Source organism: Bombyx mandarina, chromosome 08 (genome assembly GCF_030267445.1).
Source record: "Bombyx mandarina strain Sakado chromosome 08, ASM3026744v2".
Taxonomy (NCBI): Eukaryota; Metazoa; Arthropoda; class Insecta; order Lepidoptera; family Bombycidae; genus Bombyx; species Bombyx mandarina.
Window position 1 is genome coordinate 8,468,639 of NC_143215.1, and position 6,735 is coordinate 8,475,373.

Sequence of the window (6,735 nt, forward strand, 5' to 3'; positions counted from 1 at the left end):
ATTACACAAGTGTTGGTGTTGTAGATGCGGACTTCTAGACCCTAATATGTTTCACGAATTGATCACGAAATGTTCGTGCGTTTCCACTTTGAGGGTAAGATAGTATTCAAATAATATTGAGATTACCATTATGCCAAAAGGTTGGCAGCACTCTCTTTGTGATGTTGTCGAATTCGGTCATAGCTTAACATCGAAAGGGCTGTTAGCTCGTTTCCCATATAATGTATTACAAAAAGATTGTAGAGTATTTCGTATCTGAAATATCGCTATTAACTATGACTCACCATTGAAATAAAATGTTTAGGGAAAAGAATATGATTTGGTCATCATTACACAACGGCAATAAAAATTATCTCAGTGGCATCATTAATTATTGGCATGTGGCTATCACGGAATAATCAACAATTTACCTACATAAATTATTATTTTTCTCTGCTGACCTGCAAACGATAGGTATGATTTGATATGGTAGAGATATTGTTTGTAAACCATCACATGTGTCTATCAAGTGCAATAATTAAGAAGTTATTTCAAGAATCTAAGTGTTCGTAGTGAAATTAGAAATGAAAAATAAAATTTTGAATCATAAAATAAACATTGTATAATAAAACTTAACCTACAGATGTTTTTTTTGTGTGTACAAACAAAGAACATACATTTAAATGATTTTAACAGCAAGCAGGAAGTAAGGAATATTAAGTTCCCTTTCGCTTCATAGTTGTTTAAAAATAGATTGTGTCAAAAAAAAATTTGAAGGGGAGCATGAACTTGTGTGTTAAATTATCTGTTTTGAAGAAAAATAGCTATATATTTTTAATGACAACAAGTCATTCTCTTCTATTGCAGTCAAGAATTTAGAGAGGAAATTGTGCTTATATTTGGAATGGTTTTTCATTATCACCTGATAGATAATGAGGTTCAGTATCAATAAAAGCAAAGTATTAGAATTACAAAGAAACCAGAGCAGACTAGAGTGTGGACTGTAACAGTTCATTTCACCAAATTAGTATTTATTTAATTTCACTATCAAAATTTTGTTCTAATAATTAGCTCATAATAATACATTGACTTATTTAATAAACAACAGTATATAACTCTGTGTAAATGTATGTGCTTTTGTGTTTAATTTTAATTTATTTATGAAAATGTAATCATTGATTGATTTAAGGAATAGAATAATTGAGCTAAATATCCAAAAAGAACATTGTGCAACTTTTGCCTATATTTTTTTGATTGAAAATCACAATTAAAACTAACTATATTTTTTATAGATTACTTATAATATCAACAAATATTTTCATTGAAAATTAGGCAATAGTAATATATTTAGACATACAAATAAGGATTTAGTTGACAATGAAATTTGTAATGCATTCATAATATTGGGAATAATGATTACAAGATTAAACTGTAAAAATAGTTTTATTTATGTCTACAATTAGTGAAGTCAATGAAAAACGAGCACCGTTATTTTTGAAAATTAAAAATAAACTGAGAGGGGAATATTTTATTCAGTAAAAAGTACACACAAAATTAAGAGATTTATTGACGATATATACTTAATAAATTTGTTATTAGACTAAAAAAAACGATTGTTATATAGACACACATTTTTTGTCAGTATTATCTAATATAATTAATTTATATGATAAGTTTTTATAAATTTATAAATTGTAGTTTATTTCTTTTTTAAAATATAATGAGGAAAATGTTCAATGAAATTAAAAGATTAAATATGAGGCAAGTGACTTTTTCATTGTTTCCACTACGAATAGGAGATGGACATGATTATTCAAACCAGAAATAGGTATTTTTATTGACAGTGTGCCAAATAAAATGTACATTTCATGTCCAAGTTTATTAAACCTGTCTTTGTAAACATACTAAGCCCTAATTTTACAAACACCAGATAAAATTTATCCATCCGGTAAATTACAACCACACTGAATAGAAAAAATATATAAATTGAGTATTTTTATCTTATTTATTGAAGTGTAACTTTTAATTTCTTTTTTTTTTCTTTATGCCACAATTCGTTTTTTTTTAGATAATTTAAAAATAGAAGATTTAGATTCAAGATTTTTATTATTTAGTTATAAAAGTCAATGATAAAATAGTACAAGTTTTTCCTGTTTGACAGTAAATTTCTTTTTTTGTATTGTAGTTTTTTTGTTTAAGTCATGATAGCATTAGTTTCATCAATTTCTTTTTTTTTATATAGCATTTTCTATTATACTCTTTAATTGTAAATTAAATGAATTAAATGAAATATGAATTAAATGAAAATTGAAATATGAAATGAATGTTAATATTGAGGTGTCTGTATTTAGATGAGCCATATGTTAATATTTCTAAATTAGATTAATCAAAGATTATGTAGTTAGTTCTAATAATCTTTCAACTTGGTCTGTACATCCTAGAAAATGCTTTATAGCATTTGAATGTTTTTGGGTGGAAGAGATATTGTCCTACCTTACCTTTGCATGATTTAATAATATTTTCTGTTTACATTCTGCCATGTAAAATATTTCCACAGATGATGCATAGTTTTGATAAGCTTTGTTGACATAACTGCATGTTATAATACAACAATTAGTCATAAAACTTACATAAGGAGAGATTACCGTGTATGTAGTACAGGTGTTGTTAATGTTTTTATGATAAGATTCTTACATTTTGTACTTAGGAATATATTTTTTTAATTGAAGAAAATTGGGTTTAGTGATGCTATAAATTGTAAAGAATTTAAAAATAATTTGTTAGTGTATTTCATCACGAATAGTTGTTTTTGTACTGATTTTAAATTTTTTAAGTATGGTATTTTCTTCAGTTTTCTTTTAGCACAATATGATGAATGACACCTTTTTTGTCTGTGACCACGAAAACTGTAAAGTATTTTAACTGTCGGAAATAATATAATAAAAACACAAAGTCAAGACTAAGCCGTAAAAGTAATGATAATTATTTTAATTTTTATATGTTTATCTCGCCTCGCAGTGAAGTTTAGCAAAATTCTGGCAAAATCAAAATGTTTGCGTCCCAATTTAACGCATCTCTGAACATGAAGTTAACAATGAAGGTTTATGAAGCATTAGAGTTATGTTTTAATAAAAGTACCTACATTAAAGACAAGGTTTCATATTTCCAATGTTTATTTCACTTTAGAAAACTAGTGCCAATAGATTTGCCATTGGATAGACTTTCTTGACATATGACATGAGTCTATTATGGGTCAAGAGACGTTGTCGCAGTTTTAGGTCAGAGTACGATGAACTTGAACGCGCTTTACTCACCGTAAAATGCTTATTGCCGGCACTTGGCTCCCTGCGGAATGCGTGCAGGCAGGGCCCGCATTCGCTAGGAAAGCATTACCCACTGTTTTATTCACGTTTGGAAAGTTTCCTGAGTGGAAACCGGCCACGACAACAATCACTAGTTACACTACGATGTCCACATGTATCAAATTAGATAATAAACTGAGAGACTAAACAGTAAACACCACTCTACTAAAATCCACTGTTCTACGGACAAAAGACACTGGTATCCATCTATGTAACAAGCACCACGGTTGTTACTTAATCCTCCGTCACTGCTGAGCTTGTCATTCGTTTTATATATTTTCACCCCTATTATTCCACACACTACGTAAACAAGTTAGAAATTGTTCAAAAAATAACATGCAATAAAATAAACGTCAAGCACACCGCAAATTCCGAAAAACACAAGACGCGGTGCGCAGCTGGCCGTCTCGCCCGCCTGTCGCTCGACTGCGGGTGTGAAGGCGGGTGGAAGGGCATGCAACCGCTTCTACCACCGCGCCCCCTATACTTCCCGCCGCCAAGCCGTTTCCACATTCATGTTCATTCGTATTATTTTATTTTTAATTTACTTGTATATTTATATGTTTGTAGATAACCAATTATGTGTTTATTTAGTAATTAATATTCTATATTACCTATTTCAAATGTTTTTTCATAGCATTGCGTTTTGTACATAGCTGTACTTTTTCGTATAATACTGTTATTTTATTCAACACTAAATATAAACATAATGCAAGAGAACCTCTTTGAAAATACAATGTGCGATCTGAATGCTAAAAGGGATATTTCTAGACAAGTTAGGTCAATATATTCGTTAAAAAGTTGAAAGGTTAAAATTTCTAAGCTATACCCATCTCTTTCTTTTTTTCATAGACCGTCACTCATTATTTCCTTCAAAAATCTTTGAACTTTACAATTTGAATATTCAGCTGACGTGCATTCTTCAATCATATTACGCGATTACAAATGCAGTCGAAATTTTGATTATACATAGTTAGTTAATTTATAATGTTTCTTGTACCTATTTTAATCAAATATGGAGGTACATATTAATTTTGAAAGTTCCGATTTTTAATAAGACAAAATATATATTAATCCAAATATGCATTTTTCTTTTAGTTTTATCTCCCAAAAAATATTTGAATTAATATAAATTTTAAAGCTGAATGTGATTTTTAATTTATTTTGCATATTTACATATAGAAATAAGTTTACATCCATTTATTAAAAGCGCTAAGAGCAATAAACCGCCGCGCTGCTAGTAATCGTAAGATTTCAATAGTGCTCGGAATGTGGGATTGGGATATAAACATGCGCTTGGTTAGTCGACGAAAGCATGTGCGGTGGTTGGCCTTCATCGACAGAAATCCGCACAAACCTGCTGCATATTTTCAAAAATATGTTCATTTCGCATGACATACTTTCATGGTAATTTTCGAGAAAGTGATCATTCATTGGTGATCTATCATCGTCTTTTATTCACATTTCTCCTTTATTATGCATCTGACTGATCCGGGGGGACGGAGGACCGACTCTTATTAAGTATTGTTTGTGAACACATGTGTAACATAACACACATAGAAATTACAGCACAGAAAAGAGAAAAGTGAAGTGTGAATTTGTCAGTACTCTAGTTTATTTTTATTAAAAGAATTAAATTACCTAAATGTCACAATGTATATTTTTCCGAGTATTTTCTAAATTGCGCACCTGTAACCCATTTTATTTCTCTCAAATTTGTAAAAATATATAGTTCACTTCCATACTAAACAGAATGGAGTGCGTCTTATCGTCAAATTTGTTCTTGATCCGTCAGATCCATCCAGATCCATTAGATTGAAAGGTTTTTTTTGGAATGTTTAATCGCTGGACGTGGTTTCACAGTAAGCGAAGTCTCAACAAATTCAATCAAACACCATTTCCATCAAATCCATTTTTCCCTATTCATTACGATTCTATTTCTAAGCTCAACGCTGGCAGCAATGTATTGCAATAAGCCGATTGCTATAGGGAAAAGAGAAGAAGAAGAAGTCTCATCGATAACGCCTATCCTTCCGTTCCAACCGGAACAAATGATTACTTCACGTCTGTCGATAATTTGAACGTACTTTATTTTATATGAAGGATTATATTAAAATGTCTATGTGTGGACAGTTATTTAATTTATCTAATAGTTCGTACAGTTCAAACGGATATCCTTTCTATTTCGGTCCAAGGATAAATGTTAATGATTACCTGTCTAGTATCGGTGTATTACAATATTTCACGTCATTGTCAACTAATCCGACTATTGTTATAACGAGCGTAGAATTCTAGAGGATTAATGAGATTTCTTCATTCATAACTTACAACTTGAATTGAGAATGCGAGTTTAAAAAATTTACGTCGTAAGTATGTATTTTAATATAAGCTCCTCAGTCGTTGGAGAAGATAAGATCACAATATAATTGTCACCGTATTGTTTAATGATAGGTAGATTCTATCGAATAAATGATAAGTGAGTAAATGCATTGGTCGACGAAGCGGCTTCCAATGGCACTATTTAGGGGCTTTAATATTACTGAGGTTGCCAAACGAGTCCCTTCGTCTCCAAGGTAGAACGACATCAGTTTGCCAAGTTTTGGGTATAAATACATTTAGTATGTTCGTAATATACTATACTTTTATTTATGCTATGACACACAAATATTTGTATCAGCACAAAGTCAGTTTCGTGATCAGTCAATTACAATTGGTGTATTTATTTATTTAAATAAATAGACGAACTAACAGTTCAGTGGGTTTCTTCTATTGGCATTATGATATGCCTATCGCCATCCACCTTGAGACATGGGCCGAAATTGAAGTCTCATTTCATTGCATCGCTACTGTTCTTGACTGCTCAGTAAATGGGTAAAGATAATTGTCCCTTACTAAGAGAAGTACGGTGAGCTTGTAGTACTCAGTACACGTCAGTTTGAAGAATTTGTTGTTGTATTTATTTATAGATTACGAGTCGCATACCCGAAGCGCCTTGCTCAAAATATCGCGGTCGTCCTGGCGACTTCCGTCGATTCAACCGAAAGCTCACGCTCGCCTCGCCGCATTATTCACCAAAACGAAAATCGGTTACGATGCGATGTCTTAACGTTATTTTAGAATACTAAGAATTGCTATCCGATTTTATCGTTGGCATGTCGTATTAAGTCGTGACTTTGTCTTAGGTTTTTGATATTAAAATACTGACTTACCTACTGGTGGTAGGACCCCTTGTGAGTCCGCGCGGGTGGGTACCACCGCCCTGCCTATTTCTACCGTGAAGCAGTAATGCGTTTCGGTTTGAAGGGTGGGGTAGCCGTTGTAACTATACTTGAGACCTTAGAACTTATATCTCTGAATTAGGTTTGAAAGTTAATGTATAAAGTTCTTCATTTTT

General features: G+C 31.5%; 1 protein-coding gene across 1 annotated transcript in view; it reads right to left on the minus strand.

The window, feature by feature from the left end:
* The window catches only part of LOC114252496 (rho guanine nucleotide exchange factor 10), a 44,746-nt gene extending 40,974 nt beyond the window's left edge, over positions 1 to 3,772 (minus strand). The window contains exon 1 of the mRNA XM_089729175.1: positions 3,294 to 3,772. The gene's annotated coding sequence lies outside the window, so the exon portion shown is untranslated. The remainder of the gene's footprint in view (positions 1 to 3,293) is intronic.
* Between the last annotated feature and the right edge of the window lie 2,963 nt (positions 3,773 to 6,735).